Source organism: Canis lupus, unplaced genomic scaffold, assembly GCF_011100685.1.
Source record: "Canis lupus familiaris isolate Mischka breed German Shepherd unplaced genomic scaffold, alternate assembly UU_Cfam_GSD_1.0 chrUn_S1003H1171, whole genome shotgun sequence".
NCBI classification, from domain to species: Eukaryota; Metazoa; Chordata; class Mammalia; order Carnivora; family Canidae; genus Canis; species Canis lupus.
This window is the reverse complement of record NW_023329816.1, coordinates 2,397-22,244: the sequence shown is the minus strand read 5'-3', so window position 1 is coordinate 22,244 and position 19,848 is coordinate 2,397. Positions and strand designations below refer to the sequence as shown.

At 48.0% G+C, this 19,848-nt stretch overlaps 1 long non-coding RNA gene across 4 annotated transcripts; it reads right to left on the bottom strand.

The window, feature by feature from the left end:
• Positions 1 to 8,982: 8,982 nt before the first annotated feature.
• Positions 8,983 to 19,522, bottom strand: LOC119878144. 4 transcript variants are annotated; one of them, XR_005386662.1, is made up of 3 exons: positions 19,462 to 19,522; positions 10,268 to 10,404; positions 8,983 to 9,207 (listed from the first exon to the last, which is right to left on the bottom strand). It is a non-coding gene; the product is annotated as an uncharacterized LOC119878144 (long non-coding RNA). The 4 variants fall into 4 exon arrangements; XR_005386664.1 differs by lacking the exon at positions 19,462 to 19,522 and adding an exon at positions 19,306 to 19,348; XR_005386663.1 differs by lacking the exon at positions 19,462 to 19,522 and adding an exon at positions 16,758 to 16,869.
• Between the last annotated feature and the right edge of the window lie 326 nt (positions 19,523 to 19,848).

Here is a 19,848-nt window from a genome sequence, read left to right as displayed (position 1 = left end):
ATTCTTGCCCTCCCCTAAAGGACAGAAAGGTCTCCCTCCCCAGGGGAAAGCACGTGCCCTCGGCTCTGAGCCCCATTGCTGTAGATCGTCAATAAAGTGTTGTGGTGCGAAAATGCACAGCCAGCCCATTTATGTGTATCCCAGAACTCTGAGCAGAGGGCGTGGAGAGACCCCGAGAGAGGAGGAGGGGCTACATCCATGCCCCAAACAGCCCCTACAGTGGCGCTGCCAGTCACACCCAGCTGACATCCTCACATGCCTTCCAGGGGCTGCCAGACACCAGGGTCAGGCACCATAGACTTTACTGGGACTCAGCCTGTGCCCAGCAGGCCAGGAGGGGCTGGGACAGAGTGACAGCCAGGGAGCCTCAGGGTACCAGTGTCTGTGGAAGAGACCTGGGTGGTCTGTGCTCTCTCTGTCCAGGGGGCCAGGGCTGGCTGGGTTCCGGGGCACTTCCTCCCCTCCCCGTATCCCCGTGCCTGTGTGCCTGGGGCACAGAGGGCCTGCGGGGCGGTAGCGTGGCCCTGGAAGGGATGTCAGGACAACAGGCCCTTGTGTTGTGCCCAAGATTGCTAATCCGATAAACCACCAAGGAGCCCACACCGATGCAAACTCCCGAGGGTTTCTTTACAAGCTGGAGCTTGGGTCCAAGTGCACCGGACACAGAGGTGTAGGGATTTGGACCCCGAGACTAAGAGATGTAGCAGCTTTATAGGAGCCAGTGGCACATGGGAATGCTGAAAGATGTGTAGTCATGTTTGTCCACACGCAGGTGGCTGGTTGAATTACACTTTACCCTATAGTATCGACTTGAACTGGCCTATTACTTTGGTCAGAATTGGGCGCAGCTTTGTGTGGCACAATGCAGGGTTACAATGTGATGACCCGATTTCAGATTAGGGTGTGCCCAGCGGCTTGAGTCGGGTGGGGCAGCACCTTAAGCCATAAGCAGGTAACGTGGGGTCATAGGGGAGATGGCTGGTGGAGCACAAAATGGAATCAGTCCTGCTCTGCTTGTCCAGGGGTAAGGGATTTTTGTTAAATTTACTGGGTCCCACACTGCAGCTCACGCACGTGGGCCACCCTCACAAGGTGTACTCGGCGTGCACACCTTGTGGTGCTAGATCTCTCACACCAGCATGTGGAGGGCACCCTCCTCGCCTTAGTGAATAGGGGCTGGGTGAGCATGGGGCTCAGCCTGAAGGCCAGGCAGCACAGGGGACCAAAGAACCCCAGCCCCGTCCCCACCCAGACTCCCAAACACAGGCAGTCCCAGGGCTCCCCAGCCATGGGCAGCTGGCTCCTCAGGAGCTCCCACCAGGATGGCCCCGAGGTCTAGCTCCCTGCTGGAGAGGCATCAGGGAGAAGATAAGCAGCCAGCGCATGGCAGGACCCACTTCCGCACATGGGAATATGGCCAAGCCGGACCTTCCAGCTCAGCCTACCCTCCAGCGGAAAATCACTGCACGCGCGAGCCGTTGGTCTGCCATGAGAGCCTAGCTAGCCGCCCAGCGCCAGCACCAGAAATGATGTTGTGCCAACCATTTCGGCATTTGGGTGAGCCCAGCCAGAGGATCCAATAGCTGCACGTGATAGCTACATGTGATAGACACACACACACCACAAAACCAACAAAAGTTGGAATCCACCCAATGTTGTCTAACAGCAGCCGGATGGTTACATACACGACGCTGTGGTCCCCAATATGATACATGAAAGACGCAATAAACCATGACTGCAGAGGTGCTAGAGGCACAGAGATGTGCCTGCTGGGTTCCAACAAGGAGCACAGAGGGGCAGGAAGCATCCTACGGAGGGGAGGCCCCTCCTTGGAAAGGACATCATGTCCCTGTGAAGGCTACGGACGGTGAAATCTGTCCTCCGCTCTTTCAGCTTCTGGTTTACCTCCTACATGCCATTTTCCTCAATCATAAGACCAAAAATTTATTTTATGTTTTTAAATTTCTTTTATTGGAGTCCAATTTGTATGAATTCTTGCTTCAGCAAGGGTGTCATTCAGGAGGAGAGGAGAGATAATGATTTTCCCAGACAGGCAAAATATAAAGGAGTTCATGACCACTTAACCAGTCCAGTAAGGAATTTTAAGAGGGACTCTTCTAGTGGGGGAAAAAAAGAGACCAAAAACAACAACTCTAGAAAGGCCCAGAGTACGTCACCAGAAACACCAACTCTTCCGGTAACACAAAATCACAAAGTTCATATCTTTGAATAATCACTCTGAATGCTGATAGACTAAATGCTCCAATCAAAAGATATAGGGTATCAGAGTGGCTTAAAACACAGGATCTGGGATGCCTGGGTGGCTCAAGGTGTTGAGCATCTGCCTTTGACTCAGGGTGTGATCCTGGAGTCTGGGATCGAGTCCCATATGGGGCTCCTGGTGGGGAGTCTGCTTCTCTTTCTCCCTAATTTTCGGCCTCTCTCTCTCTCTCTCTCATAAATAAAATCGTTATTAAAAAAACAAGATCCATCTGTATGCTGCCTACAAGATGCTCACCTTAGACCTAGACACACCAGCAGATTGATAGTCAGGGGAGGGAAAATCATCTACCACGCTAATGGATATCAAACGAAAGCTGGAGGACCCATACTTATATCAGACAAAGAGATTTGAAACCAAACCCTGGGGGACACCTGGTGGCTCAGTTGTTGAGCATCTGCCTTCGGCTCAGGGTGTGATCCTGGGATCCCAGGATCGAGTCCCACATCGGACTCCCTTAGGGGAGCCTGCCTCTCCCTCTGCCTATGTTTCTGCCTCTGCTTCTCTGTGTATCTCTAATGAAAAAATAAATAAAATATTTAAATCTCAAAAAGGAAGAACAAATACTGTAAGAAGAGATGAAGAAGAACATTATTTCATAATTAAAAAGACACTCTATCAAGATCAAACAACTAAATATTTATGCTGCCAACATGAGAGTACCTAAATATAGAAACCAATTAACAACAAACATACAGGAAATCACTGGTAATAATACACTGACAGGGGATTTCAACACCCACTTATGGCAATGGACCGATCATCTAGCAGAATCAACAAGTGAACAATAGCCTTGACACACTGGACCACAGGAACTCAACAGATATAGTCAGAATATTCGATCCGAAAGCAGAATACACATTCCTTTCAACTGCACATGGGACATTCTCCAGAACAGATAATATCAAGGCCCACAAAACAGCTCTCAACAGGTACAACAGTTACAAGAAGGTTGATATCACACCCTGTACATTTTTGGACCACAACGCTATGAAACTTGAAGTCGACAGTAAGAAAAAATTTGGACAGACCAAAAATATGTTGAGTTTATGATCATCCTACTAGAGAATGAATGGAGCAACCAGGAAATTAAAGAGGAAATATAAAACAAACGAAAATGAAAACATGTTTCTCCAAACCTCTGGGATGTAGCAAAGGCAGTCCTAAGAGGGAAGTACATAGCAATACAGGCCTACCTCAAGAAACAAGAAGTCTCCAATACACATCGTAACCCTACACCTGAAGGAGCTGAAAAAGAAATAGCAAACATAGCCTAAAGCCTACAGAAGAAGGGAAAAAATAAAAATGAGAGCAGAAATAAACAATATAGGAACAACAAAACAGTAGAATGGAAAAACAAAACTGAGAGCTGGTTCTTTAAAATAATTAATAAAATGGATCAAGCCCTAGCAAGCCTTATCAACGAGAAAAGAGAAAAGACCTAAATAAATAAAATCACAAATGAGAGAAGAGAGATCACAATCAACACCAGAAAAATAAGACAATTATAAGGGAATACTATGAAAGATTATACGCAAACAAACTGGGAGACCTGAAAGAAATGGACAAATCCCTAGAAATGAGCAAATGAGCAGAACTGAAATAGGAAGAAATAGAAAGTGTGAACAGACCCATAACTAGCAAAGGAATTGAATCAGCAAGGCACCTGGGTGCCTCAGTGGTTGAGCATGTGCTTTGGCTCAGGTCATGATTCCGGGGTCCTGGGGGATCAAGTCCCACATCAGGCTCCCCACATGGAGCCTCATTTTCCCTCTGCCTATAACTCTGCCTCTCTGTGTCTCGCATGAATACATAAATAAAATCTTTAAAAAAGAGAACAAATACAAAGATGTGAAAGGACCTAAATAAAATCACAAATGAGAAAAGAGAAATAACAACCAACACTAGAGAAATACAAACGATTATAAGAGAACATTATGAAAAATTATATGCCAGGAACCTAGAACCTGGAAGAAATAGATCAATTCCTGGAAATATATAACATAGCAAAAATGAAAAAGGAAGAAATAAGAAACTTGAACAGACAGATAACCAGCAAAGAAATTGAATCTGCAATCAAGAATCTCCCAACAGGAGATGCTTAGATCAATAGAACAGAATGGAAAGCCGAAACAAGATACAAACCTGTAACTCTATGATCCATTAATCGACAACAAGGCAGGCAAGGAATATCCAATGGCACAAAGACAGTCTCTTCAACAAACCCTAACCCTGACCCCAGGATAAGAACAAATGGTGTTGGGAAAACCAGGCAGCCACATGCAGAAGAATGAAACTGGACCACTTTCTTACTCCATATATATAAAAAATAAATTCAAAATGGATGAAAGACCTAACTGTGAGACCTGAAACCATACAAAGAAGAAAAGATAGGCAGCAAAGTCTTTGACATTGGCCATTGGATGTTCTTTCTAGATATGCCTCTGAGGTGAGGGAAACAAAAGCAAAAATCCTATTGGGACTTTATCAAATTGAAAAGCTTCCGCAAAGTGAAGGAAACAACCAAAGCTAAAAGGCAACATACAAAATGAAAGGAGATATTGGTAAACAACACATCCACTAAAGAGTTAGTATGCAAAACACATAAAGCAAATATAAATCTCAAGATCCTAAAAACAAATTATGCAACTGGAGATGGGCAGAAAAATGAATGGACTTTCTCTCTGAAAGACTGCCAGATGGCGACCAGACACAAGGAAAGACACTAAGCATCACCCATCATCAAGGAAATGCAAATCAAAACCACAATGATAGTTCACCTGACAGCCGTCATAATGGCTAATATTAACAACACAAGAAAAAACAGGTTTTAGTGAGGCTATGGAGAAGGGGTCGCTCCCTTACACTCCTGGTGGGCATGCGAACAGAAGTAGCCACTGTGGAAAACAGTGTGGAGGGTCCTCTAGTAGTTAAAAATAGGTGATCCCTGGGTGGTGCAGTGGTTTGGTGCCTGTCTTTGGCCCAGGGCATGATCCTGGAGACCTGGGATCGAATCCCACATTGGGCTCCCGGTGCATGGAGCCTGCTTCTCCCTCTGCCTGTGTCTCTGCCTCTCTCTCTGTGACTATCATAAAAAAATTTTTAAAAAAGTTAAAAATAGAGCTAACCTACGATTCCAAATTTGCAGAGCTAGGTATTTACCCTGAGGACACAAAAGTACTTTAGTAGATTCGAGGGGGACACGCAGCCCAGTGTTTCTAGCAGCGTTATCAACAACAGCCAAACTGTGGATACAGCCCTACGTCCATCGGCAGATGAACGGGCAGAGACAATGTGGTAAATATACACACTGCGACATCACTCGGTCATCAGAAGGGATGAAATGAAGCCATTTACAATGATGTGGAAGGAGTGGAAAGGATTTATGCTAAATGAACTCAGTCAGAGAAAGACAGATACCAAATACCATACAATTGCATTCACAGGTGAATTTTAAGAAACCAAACAAACTGGCAAAGGGGCTCAGGGGGGATGAGAGAAGCAAGCCAAGATACCCACTCTTAACCACAGAGAATAAACTAATAAATACCAGAGGAAGGTGGGGGGATGGGGAATCAGGGGATGGGGACAGTGGAGGGCACCTGTGACCAGTACCAGGCGTTGTATCCAAGTGTTGAATCACTAAGTGGTAAACCTGAAACTATATCATACTGTGTTTACAAACAGGAATTCAAGTAAAACTTTAAAATAATAATTGGTAGTATTGATGAAACATGTGCGCACTAGAGAAAAAATCAGAAAGGCAACTAAAAATCCAAATAAAGAGTATTTAGAGCCACAAATCCCCTCCTTAGCTCAGCTTGGAAGAAGCCTGTCATGTCTATTCTGACCCCATCAGAAGCCTGGATTTTGAGTCTCTGGGGAGGCCACTAATTTGGTGGAGTCAGGCTATCTTTGAACCCAAAACCTAAATAGAGTGCATAAAACTCAACGGCCCAAGATACTAGGAGTCCCAGTGCAGGCACATGCCAGGACCCAAACTCTAACCATACACAGACATAACCCTAACCCTACACTTAATCCTAATGTTAAACTAACCCTTAAACAAGACCCATCACTAATCGACAACCAAACACAAACCCCAAGACCAAAACACATTCAGTGAACCTTCCTGCCAACCCTCACCCTAACTCCTAAACCTATTCGAAACCCTTATCCCTGACCCCTGTTTTAAATCTAACCCTAACCTCTAACCCTAACCTTAACTTAATGTACTCAAATCCTATTCCTAACCTTAACCTGTACCCTAACCCTAACCCTCTAATACTAATCCTATCTCATACCCCAAATGGTACTCTAACTTGTACCCTAAAACTAACTCCTAAACCACTCCCTAAACCTATCTCTTACCCTTTTAAAAAACCGTAACCTGACCCTGACCTGACCCTAATCCCTAACTAAACACTAACCCTAACCCTAGCCCTAACACCTATCCTAAACCTAATCCTCGCCCTAACCCTAAACCTAGCCCTAACTTTTACCCTAACCCCTAACACTTACCCCTAACCCTAACTCACACCCTAACCCCTAACCCTAAATGCAAACCTAAGCCCAACCCTAACTGTAACCATAACCCTAACCCCACCTCCAAACCTCCTGTCCTAATCCCTAAAGCCTAAACCCTAAACCTAACTCTAAATCCTGTCACTAACCCTAACCCCGTTCCCTAATCCCTAACCCCCATCCTAACTCCTAACCACTGACTCTTACCCTTATCCCTCACCCTAACCTGTATTCCGTAACCATAAGCTTAATCACAAACACCTAACATCTAACCTAAGCCTAACCACCAACTGCCTCCCCTCCCCTGACCCTACCATTCATTCTACCCATTCACTTACCCTGTGGTTCTGAGTAGTCCCTTCTGATGTGGACGTGACCCCCAACAACGCCTCCAGAGTCCTCCAGGGGGTCCTGAGGAAGCAGGGCTCCTGTGAGTGCGGACGTGGCCCCAATTGTTCCTGAGTCATAGTCAGAGGGTCCTGAGGACGCTGGGTCTCCTGTCACTGTGGACTATGCCTCACATCGTCTGGAAGCCTCACAGCAGGTCCTCAGGTGGCCCGGGGCTCCTGTCAGCCTGGACATGGCCACACGTCCCCCAGAAAACTCACCACACGTCCTGAGGAGCTGTGGGCTCCTGTCAGCATAGACGCAGCCCCATATTTCCCGAAGCCAAAGTGCATGTCCTGAGGAGGACGGGGGTCCTGTCAGTGTTGAGGTGGCCTAACATTTTCCTCAAGCCTCACCATAAGACCTGAGGATGCTGGGGGCTCCTGTCAGCATAGATGTGGCCCCAAATCTTCTCAAACCTTCACAGTGGGTCCTGAGGAAGCTGGAGACTCCTGTCAGTGTGGATGCGGCACCCACATTTTTCTTAGGCCTCACCACAGTCCCTGACAAGCCTGGGGTCTTCTGTCCGCATGGACGCATCCCATATTTCCCCAAGTCAACACCAGGGGTCCTAAGGATTCAGCATCCTGTTGTGTCGATGTGACACAACGTCCTCCCGAAGCATCACCGAGGGTTCTGAGGAGGCCGGGGCTCCTGCCACCATTAATGCGGCCCGCAGCTTCCAGAAGCCTCAACTTATGTCCTGAGGTGGCCCAGGGGCTCCTGTCAGCGTGGATGCGGGCCCACATCTTCCTGAAGCCGCCCCGTGGGTCCTGAGGAGGCCCAGGGTCTCCTTTCAGCATGGATGCGAGCCCACAATTTCCTGAAGCTGCGGCTCATCAGCGTGGACGTGTCCCCACGTCCTCCTCAGGCCTCCCCAGCACAGGCTGGCTCCTGTTAGTGCAGGCAGAGGAGGCCTACTGCACATTCATGCCCGCTGGGTGGGGCCTGGGCTCGGGTGCCCCCTGCAGGACGCTCAGGCGCTGCAGGAGGCTGTGCAGAAGGCAGCTGGCGCTCCAGGGGCCGCACCTGCCTCCTTCCAGGCTCCTGCTGTGGCCTGTTAGCTTTGGAAACGTCTCACTGAAACGGAGCCCAACACCTGGCTTCCCCAGAAATACTTAAGGACAAGGAATTGGAGCCCACAGGACGCGAAATGAAATGTGGACCAGAGTTTTACCACGTCCCGCAAAACCCACTCAACCCTCTTCCACTGTGGGCGGGATTGTGGGCTGGTGCAGCCACCCTGGAAACAGTGTGGAGGCTCTGCAGGGCGACTCTATTTGTAACATCCTGAGAACAGCAGGTGAACGGCCTGATTTCACTCCGAAGATACAGATGCAGTGAGACTTGGGACACCTGCACCCCAATGTACACAGCAGCCGGGTCCACAGTAGCCACACTGTGGGAGGAGCCTCGGTGCCCTGTGGCAGATGATGGATAAAAAGGATGGGAGATAGATGATGGTCATAGAGAGAGGAATGGAACTCAGCTATCAAAGAGAAGGAAATATTGCCATTTGCAATGACGTGGATAGAACTAGAGGGATCATGTTAAATGAAATAAGTCAGTCAGGAAAGAGAATGACCGTGTGGTGTCATTCATAGGTGGAATTAAAAAGCAAAGCATATAACAACTGTGAAGGGAAGGAAAAACAAATAAGATGAAAACAGTTGCAGGAAATACAGATTCTTTTTTTTAATTTTTATTTATTTATGATATTCACAGAGAGAGAAAGAGAGAGAGGCAGAGACATAGGCAGAGGGAGAAGCAGGCTCCATGCACCGGGAGCCCGATGTGGGATTCGATCCCGGGTCTCCAGGATCGCGCCCTGGGCCAAAGGCAGGCGCCAAACCGCTGCGCCACCCAGGGATCCCCGAAATACAGACTCTTAATGATAGGAAACAAACTGATGGTCGTTGGAGGCGGGGAGGTTAACAGGGGACCTGCATGAAGGAGGTCACGTGATGTCACGAGCACTGCTGTTATCTCCAACTGGTGAATCCCTGATTCTTCCTCTGAAAGTATAATACACTATCCGTTAATTAATTGGGTTTAAATTAAATTAAGTTAAAAAAATCCGTTGTATCAGAGCACATTTCCTTCTGGACTCTCTGTTTTGCTCCTTCAGCTTATGCCGGAACCACCCCCAATGGGACTGGTTTGCCTAAGTAGGCTCCACGCACCGTCCATGGCCCAGCCCAGGGCTAGAACTCACGACCCCTGAGATCAGTACCGGAGGTGAGGTCAGGAGTCAGATGCTTAACCAACGGAGCCAGCTGGGGGCCCGAGAACCACACTGCTTTATCCTTTGTGTCTGTGACATCGTTTGAAATAGGAAAGTGCTGCGTCCCACTCTCTCCTGCTCCTCCAGTACTGATTTGCTGTCCGGGGTCATTTGTGGGGGCAGATTGATGTTATGGTTTTTTTTTTTTTTTTTTTTTTTTGCTATTTCTAAGATATGCCACCATGATTTTGATAGGAATGACTTTGAAACTGAGGGTGGCTTCAGGAACTGTGGACATTTTCACAAGATGAGGCTCCCACCCCTCGAACCCAGGACGGCCTCCCAGAACAGAGCCTTGTATGGCTCAGTGAACAAGTCTTGTGCTCCTATGTTTCAGTCTCATTATTTATTCTCCTTGATGCTCCTGAGAAGGGAGTCACGTCCTTCCTTTCCTTCCTGAGTGCTCATTGTCGGGACAGAGCAAGGCTACTCTGCTCTGTAGGGTCAGTTTGTGTCCCGTGACTTTACTGAACTCACTCCTTAGTTCTAACAGGTTTTGGTGGAGGCTCCCGGGTTTCCTGTTTCCAGTACCGCGTCTTCAGCATATAGGGACAGTGTGACGTCCCACTTCCAGGTGTGGAACCTTTTCTGTTTACAGCTTAATGTCCTAGAAAGCCCCACAATAGAATCAAAACTGAGCCCAGGCCAAGGGCAGGAAGCCCCTATTAGAATGAGAACAGAGCTCAATGCCCTTGAATGCCCCATATCAAAATGTACACAGAACTTGAGGAATTGCTCTAGCCCTTCTGGAGGTCCCCGAGACAAGCCCTTAAACCTACGCAAAAACTCACCTCGGGGTCGAAGTCCCTGCTCCGCACTGTCAGGTATACTTGGACACAAGCTCGAGCTTGTAAATAAACCCTCGTGTGTTTGCTTCGGTGTGGGCTTCTCCATGGTTTTTCGGATTCGCAATCTTGGGCACAACAGTCTGAGATAAAAAAACAAAACCAAAAGCATTTCGGACGCGGGCAAAGTGAAAGCAGGGTTCTGAGAGATGCGCTTGGGGGCTCTTCTGTGGAGGGCTTGCAGACTGGGGGGTGGGATGCTTAGCCCCAGAACCAGAGGACCCAGTGTCCCCTCCCAAATCACGCCAAACAGCGCCAATCTCAGGGAGCACCACTGCGCCACCTGCTGGAGGCCAGAGGCGCTGAAGACCACCCCACCCCTGACCCCGCAGGTGCATCTCCCAGGCAGATGTGCACCTGACAATCAGCACCATGGGCCATCCCCAGACCCCACACAGACCATTCGCTGCCACCAAGTTGTCAGACCCAAGAGGCTGCAGAGCTTCAGCGCTGCCTGGAAAGTAGGGTCTAGCTTCCTTTGTATTTTGTGCTTTATTTTCATTTATTTTCTTTGATTCTATTTTATTAATTGCCTTATTTTATTTTTTATGTATGTACCTTATATATTTCTTATTTTTACTTTCATGGAACATTAATTGTGTTTGTTATTTTGGGATTTAGAATCTTTTTACAAGGAGGCCAAAATAATCTAGTGGTTTTTTTGGGGGAGGGCAGTTGTTATTGTTTTTCTTGGTTTTTCTTTTTCTTCCTACTTTCTTTTCTGGAAAATATAATGAGATCGAGAAATTCACCTCCATAAAATAACATGAGGTAGTATTCACAGCCAGGAAGTCCATCAAAACAAATATATGATGTCTAAATACAGTTTAAAACAATGATTATAAAGATAGCAGCTGGGCTGGAAAAAGAGCACAGAAGAAAACTAGAGAATCCCTTACTGTAGAAATAAAAGAACTAAAATTTAGTCAGGCGAATGTTAAAAATGGTATAACTGAGATGCAGTCCCAAGTGGAAGCCTTAAAAACAAAGAAAGTTATGGACCACAGAGGCAGATTTAGGGAACTCAGCCACTTATTAAAACAATAACATTCATATCATAGGAGACTCAGAAGATGAAGGGAGAGAAAAGGTGGGCCTTACTCATCCAATAGAAACGACAAATACCCACCATTGCTTCAATGTGGATGTAACTGGAAGGTATTATGCTGAGTGAAGTAAGTCAATCAGAGAAGGACAAACATTGTATGTTCTCATTCACTTGGGGAATATAAATAATAGTGAAAGGGAATATAGGGGAAGGGAGAAGAAATGTGTGGGAAATATCAGAAAGGGAGACAGAACATAAAGACTCCTAACTCTAGGAAACTAACTAGGGGTGATGGAAGGGGAGGAGGTCAGGGATCTGTATGAATGGGTGACGGGCACTGAGGGGGGCACTTGACGGGATGAGCACTGAGTGTTATTCTGTATGTTGTCAAATTGAACACCAATAAAAAGTGAATATATTATTTAAAAAAAAAAGAAAGAGGGAAAGAAAGAAATAGTGGCACCTTGGTGGCTCAGTCAGTTAAGCTTCTGCCTTAAGTCAGATCATGATCCAGGTCCCAAGGAAGGCTCCCTGTTTAGCAGGGAACCTGCTTCTCCCTCTCCCTCTGCCCCTCTCACTCATGGTTTTTCTCTCCTCTCTCTCTCAAATAAATAAATAACATCTTTGAAAAAGAAACTAAAAAAAACAAAGCCACAAGAAGAGAAATCTCCCATGTAGAAGAATTTCAAACAATTTGTGCAGACATTCCACCCTCAAGTTGATGAGCATAGCTTCCCACTCTTACGTGTGGAATACACATAGTAACTTCCTTCTACAAAATATATTATGAAAAACTTAAAATAATAATGATAATATAATAATAATAATAATAAGAAGAAGAAGAAGAAGAAGAAGAAGAAGAGAGAAGGAGAAGAGGAAGAATCACTTAACTACGGAGAAAGATGACAAACACTACCTCAGCAAGATGATCAGATCGATACCAAGACTGATAAATCATGTTGATAGTATCTATCCTTTATATGATATAATGAAAATGGCAGTATATCTCTGTATATAATCCACAAAAACAGTTCAATCATGAGATAAACGACAGACATGTCTCAACTGAGGGAAATTTTCAAAATACTCTACTTCTCAAAGTATTCCAGTGCAACAACAAGGAAAGGCTGAAAGACTGTCACAATCCAGAGGAGCCTAAGAAAACAGGAGGACAAATGGAATGTGATATGAGGGATGGTAACTTAGCAAAAACTAAGGAAATCTGAATAAAGTATGGTCCTTGGTTAATGCGAATATTTTAATATTGATTCATTAGCTAATATTTGTACCATACTGATATAAGATATCAATAATTGGATAAATTGAGTGCAAGTGCATGCGAATGCTCTGTACTATCTTCTCAATTTCCCTATAAATCTTTCTTTTTTTTCCTAATAAATAAGATTTATTTTGAAAATTGACTTAAATGAATCAGGCTCCAAGTGTGAAGACATTTTAAGAATAGTTAAATTAACTTTTGCCTTATTCTTAAAGACTTCCTTCGATGGGAACAAAGTAATAATTTTATATCAGAAGGAAAGAAAAACACTTATGAACACGTATAATGTCTCCTCAACCTGAAAAGCAGGAACGGATAATAAATAGCAAAAATCAGATAAAAAATACTTCTATTATAATAGACACCATATTGCAAGGGCATTTAAAATTAGCAATGCATAACATTTATTTCCTTGACATTTGTCTTCCAAAGAGTTCAAAGTGTTTCAGTGTCAGTTGAAACAGGGGAAGAATCTCAGGGAAGAATCCTTCACATAATAATAGGACCACTGGTAATAATATATCTCAGTTCTTTCAAATCCATAAAGATGCAATTCCTGAGGAGTGACTGAGCTGTGAAGAAAGAGATGAGAAACCCTCATCCCTCTGAATTACTTGTGTCAGAATATTTTAACCATAGTACTACGGATAGTAGTAAATTATCCTTATTAACAGGAAATACGTCTCAGATTGGAATCTGAGCAATCAGAAGGGCAGAGAAAAAACACTTTGAATCGCTCTTCATCTTATAAAGAGAAAGGACAGCTTTTTTATGTACGAAGTCAGTTGTCAAGATAGCCTTAGGGAATAAGAGTCTGCAGCATCGAATCCCGCTGCACAGCTGGGACGCCCGCGCCCCAGGTCTTCCTGATCCCAAATCCCTGGGCCTGTCCCCCACACACGCTGCCAGGCTGAGGTCATTAGCAATTGCTCTCTTAGGAGCTCCGGGGAAGGGGGAAGGAGCTAGATAGGATGGGAAGGGACGCAAGGAGGCCAAGAAAATGAAGGCCTTTCCACTTTAAGTTCAGCGTTCGAACCCGTCCAGCCATCCCAGGCCCCCGTGAAGAAGAGATGAAATTTACATTACTTCAGTTACAGGAAAAAAACAAAAGTTTACAGCTTAATGCCCTGGAAAGCCCCACAATAGAATAAGAACAGAGCCCACGCCAAGGGCTGGAAGCGCCTATTAGAATGAGAACAGAGCTCAATGCCCTTGAAGGCCCCATATCAAAATGTAAACACAACTTGAGGAATTGCTCCAGCCCTTTTGGAGGTCCCCGAGACAAGCCCTTAAAAGCAAAACACCACCTTGGGGTCCAAGTCCCTGCTCTGCTGTGTCGGGTGTACTTGGACGCAAGCTCGAGTTTGGAAATCAACCCTTGTGTGTTTGCATCAGTGTCAGCTCCGTAGTGGTTTCTCGGATTCACAATCTTGGGCACAACACCCCCATGTCCCCTCCCACCTGGGCTGAACCACTATCTCCTCCCATCCAGGCTGACACTCAGTCACCTCCCCGCCCACAACAGCTGGGCACAGGCCCTCACACAGGTGTCACGGGCACGGTGGACACTTTCGCCATGCCTGGCCTCCCAGAGGAAGGAAAGAGGTTTCGGCAGGACACACTCCCATGGTGGCCCCAGGGCTCCCTGCCCAGCACAGCAGCTCGTGACAGGTTGGGGTCTGTGTCCCTGACGCCTGCTCCTCCTCCCCGGGTTTCCCACAGGAAATGAAGGAGGAGGCCCTGGTCTCCTCCAGGGACATCTTGGAGGTAGACTTGGACGTCAACAGGATGTTCGGCAGCCACACCATATTTTGGGATGGCTAGGGGGTCGGGTGAGGCTGCTGGGCCAGGGGTCTTCGGGACACCAAGGGAGGCCCGGGGCCTTCTGGGTAGGGAAAACGGGGCTACTGAGGCCGGGGGAGCAATAGCAGCCAACAACACACTGCTCCATGGTAGGATGCTGGGGCTGACACCCGTGCCCACACTCCCGGTGCCTCGGGGATGAGGAGGCCACTAGGATGGGGCCTCCAGGGGTAGCCATGGGAGCTGAAGACCAAAGAGGAGAGGGACGGCTCCCTGAGAAGCAGGGGATGGGGTGGGGGATGTGGGGGGCAGGAACCGGACCTGGGGGCCAGGCTGCATAGCCGCGGCTGGAGCAGGACCACATCGATCCCATGAGGGTCGGACGGGTCAGAGTGACACCCACTCTCGGTGCTTTATATTATTCTAAATTTTATGCATTTAATTTGAGACAATTTGCAATTTGAAAGCATATATAGTAAAATGACCCCCAGATAATGCCCCCGGTCCAGCCAGGGCCCTGCACTGACCACACGGAGCCCCAGGGGCAGGTGTCACTGCAAACCCCAGACTAGTCGCCTTTAACTGTAGATGTCTCCTTAGCATCATAGAGGAAGGAGATTTCCTGTGTCCGCAGGCCCCCCACGACATCCCCCACATTCCCCACTCTCACACCATCCTCCTACATCATCATCCCCAATGGTATCCCACCTACACATCCCCCTCACACCCACACAGCCCCACACAATCCGCACTCACACTATACCCCAACACCATCACCCCTACACAATCCCCCACACTCCACCACCATCATACCCCTGCCCCCACACCATCCACCACCACACCATTGGCCCCCAGCAATGACCCGATGCAGGTGCCCCCTGTGGGACAAGCTCAGCCTCCCCGGGGTTCTCTGGATACCCTAATCCCATCAGAAGCCCGGGTGTCCCATAGAGTACTCAGGGGTTGCAGGGAGGAGGGAAGACAGGAAGCCCCCGACAGGGTGGGTGCAGTTGAGTGGTGCAGAGGACCCACTGTGCCCTGACTCCGCCCACTGTCCCTCATTTAGGGCGGCAAACACTGCACAGGACACCAGCCCCTAACCCATGGGGATCTGGGCTGGCCTGGCCCTGGGCTCTGTGAGGGCTGGGGTGATTTGAGCCCCCACCACAGGCCCAACACAAAGACTAATGGGATCCAGCCCACACGGCCCTGGCTAGCCCTGGATTCTGGCCCCGGGCTGAGCCAGCCCTCTCACAGCTGGATGGTGGGCCCCACCCGCACCCACACCAGGAGGCTGGCTCCTACAGGTGCTGGGGCCCCAGGGAGCCTGAGGCCGGGGTCCAGCTGCCCTGTGGAGACCCAGCACAGAAGCCCATGAGCTGCAGGTCCAGGTCAGCTCTGCTGTCCTCAGAACCGTCTCTCAGACTGAAACCTCAGGACACACGCCCCCACCCAGAGTCCACACATGCTTCCAGGTGGGGGACTCCGGCATCCGTCCCCAACCCATGTCATTCTTGCCCTTCCCTAAAGGACAGAAAGGTCTCCATCCCCAGGGGAAGGCGTGCACCCTCGGCTCTGAGCCCGTTTACTGTAGAAAGTCAATAAAGTCTTGTGGTGTGAAAATGCACAGCCAGCCCGCTTCTGTGTCTCCCAGAACACTGTTCACGGGGCATGGAGAGACCCCCAGAGAGGAGGAGGGGGTACCACCTAGGCCCCACCAGCCCCTGCAGGGGCGCCGCCAGGAACACCCAGCTGACGTCCCCACGTGCCTTCCACGGGTGGCCAGATGCCGGGGTCAGGACCCAACAGACTTTACTGGGACTCAGGCTGTGCCCCACGGGCCAGGAGGGCCTGGGACAGAGTGACACCAGGAAGCCTCAGGTCACCAGGGTCTATGCAAAGCGACCCAGAGGTCTGTGCTCCCTCTTTCCAGGAGGCCGTGGCTGGCCGGGTACGGGGCACTTCCTCCCCTCCCCGCATCCCTGTGCCTGTGTGCCTGGGGCAGAGAGGGCCTGCCGGGCGGTCAGCATGGTCCTAGAAGGGATGTTAGGACAGTAGGCCTTTGAGTTGTGCCCAAGATTGTGAATCAGAGAAACCACTGAGGAGCCAACACCGATGCAAACTCCCAAGGGTTCCTTACAATCTGGAGCTTGTGTCCTAGTGCACCCGACACAGCGGAGCAGGGATTTGGACCCTGAGACTAAGAGGCGTAGCAGCTTTATAGGGGCCATTGGCCCATGGGATACACAGAAAGTTGCACAGTCGTGTCGGTCCACATGCAGGTGGCCGATTGAATTACACCTTACCCTATAGGATCCACTTGACCTGGCCTATTTCTTTGGTCAGAATCGGCGTGCAGTTTTGGCGGGCACAAAGCAGGGTTACATTGTTATGAGCCGATTTACGATTACGGTGTGCCCAGCGGCTTGACTGGGTTGGGGCAACGCCTTAAGACATAAGCAGGTCATGTGGGGGTCATAGGGGAGGTGGCGGTTGTAGCACAAAATTGAATCAGTCCTGCTCTGCTTGTCCAGGGGTAGGGGATTTTTGATAAATTTCCTGGGCCCCACACTTGAAGATCATGCACCTGGGCCACCCTCACCAGGTGGACTCACTGTGCACACCTTGTGGTGCTGGATCTCTCACACCAGTGTGTAGAGGGCACCCTCCTCACCCTAGTGAGTAGGGGCTGGGTGAGCATGGGGCTTGTCCTGAAGGCCAGGCAGCACAGAGGACCGAGGAACACCAGCCCCATCACCACCCCTACTCCCACACACAGGCTGCCCCATGGCTCCCCGTAATGGGCACCCGGCACCTCTGGAGATCCCCCCAGGGTGGCCCCGAGGTCCGGCTCCCTGCTGGAGAGGCATCGGGGAGAAGAGAAGCAGGCGGCGCTCGGGGAGACCCACTGCCGGACATGGGATTGTGGCCGAGCCAGACCTTCCACCTCAGCTGACCCTCTGGCTGAAATTCACCTCAGGAGCGAGCCCTGGGTCAGCCAGGAGAGCCCAGCTAGCCACCCAGCATCAGCACCAGAAATGATGTTGTACCAACCATTTCGGCATTTGGGTGACCCAGCCGGAAGATCTGATAGCTGCATGTGATAGCTTCATGTGATAGACACACACACACCCCACAACCAACAAAAGTCAGAATCCCCCCAATGTTGTCAAACAGCAGCTGGATGGTTACATACACGACGCCGTGGTCCCCAATAGGATACCTGGAAGATGCTATAAACCATGACTGCAGAGGTGCTGGAGGCACGGAGATGTGCCTGCTGTGTTCCAAAAAGGAGCGCAGAGGGGCAGGAAGCATCCTACAGAGGGGGGGGCCCTCCTAGGAAAGGACACCAGGTCCCTGTGAAGGCCATGGATGGTGAAATCATTCCTCTTCTATTTCAGCTTCTGCTTTTCCTACTAAATGCCATTTTCCACAATCATAATAGCAAAAATTTATTTTATGTTTTTATATTTCTTTTTATTGGAGTCCAATTTGTATGAATTCTTGCTTCAGCAAGGGTGTCATTCAGGATAGAAAGAGAGAGAAAGATTTTCCCAGACAGGCAAAGTATAAAGGAGTTCATGACCACTAAATCAGTCCAGTAAGGAATTTTCAGAGGGACCATTCTAGTGGGGGAAAAAAGAGACCAAAAGCAACAAAGACTAGAAAGGACCAGAGAACGTCACCAGAAACACCAACTCTACCGGTAACACAAAGGCACAAAGTTCATATTTTGAATAAGCACTCTGAATGCTGATACTAAATGCTCCAATCAAAAGATATAGGGTATCAGAGTGCCTTAAAAAACAGGATCCGGGATGCCTGGGTGGCTCAGGGTTTGAGCCTCTGCCTTTGAATCAGGATGTGATCCTAGAGTCTGGGATCGAGTCCCATATTGGGCTCCTGGTGGGAAGCCTGCTTCTCTCTTGGCCTAATTTTCTGCCTCTCTCTCTCTCTCTCTCTCTCTCTCTCATGCTCTCAAAAATAAAATCGTTATTAAAAAAACAAGGTCCATAGGTATGCTGCCTACTAGATGCTCACCTTAGACCTATAGACACCAGCAGATTGAAAGTCAGGGGATGGAAAATCATCTATCACGCTAATGGTTATGAAAAGAAAGCTGGAGGACCAATGCTTATATTAGAAAAACTAGATTTGAAACCAAACCCTGGGGGACACCTGGTGGCTCAGTGGTTGAGCATCTGCCTTCGGCTCAGGGTGTGTTCCTGGGATCCCAGGATCGAGTCCCACATCGGCATCCCTTTGGGGAGCCTTTCTCTCCCTCTGCCTATGTTCCTGCCTCTGCTTCTCTGTGTATCTCTCATGAATAAATAAATTAAATATTCAATCTCAAAAAAGAAAGAACAAATACTGTAAGAAGTGATGAAGAAGGGCATTATTTCATAGTTAAAAAGACTCTCTATCAGGATCAAACAACTAAATATTTATGCTGCCAACATGGGAGTACCTAAATATGGAAAACAATTACCAACAAACGTACAGGAACACACTGATAATAATACAATGACAGGGGATTTTAACACCCACCCACTTATGGCAATGGACCGATTGTCTATGCAGGAAATCAACAGGGGAACAATAGCCTTGACACACTGGACCACAGGGACCCAACAGATATAGTCTGAACATTTCTTCCTAAAGCAGAATACACATTCCTTTCAAGTGCACATGGGACATTCTCCAGAACAGATCATATCATAGGCCACAAATCAGCCCTCAACAGGTACAACAGGTTCAAGAAGGTTGATATCACACCCTGTATATTTTTGACCACGATGCTATGAAACTCGAAGTCGACAGTAAGAAAAAATTTGGACAGACCAAAAATACGTGGAGATTATGAACATCCTACTAGAGAATGAATGGAGCAACCAGGAAATTAAAGAGGAAATTTAAAACAAATGAAAATGAAAACATGTTTCTCCAAACCTCTGGGATGTAGCAAAGGCAGTCCAAAGAGGGAAGTACATAGCAATACAGGCTTACCTCAGGAAACAAGAAGTCTGGGATCCCTGGATGGCGCAGCGGTTTGGCGCCTGCCTTTGGCCCAGGGCGCGATCCTGGAGACCCGGGAACGAATCCCACATCGGGCTCTTGGTGCATGTAGCCTCCTTCTCCCTCTGCCTATGTCTCTGCCTCTCTCTCTCTCTGTGACTATCATAAATAAATAAAAATTAAATAAAATGTTTTAAAAAAAAGGAAACAAGAAGTCTCTAATACACAACCTAACCCTACACCTAAAGGAGCTGGAAAAGGCATAGCAAACAAAGCCTAAAGCCTACAGAAGAAGGGAAAAAATTAAGATGAGAGCAGAAATAAACAATACAGAAATAAAAAAAACAGTAGAATGGAATAATGAAACTAAGAACCGGT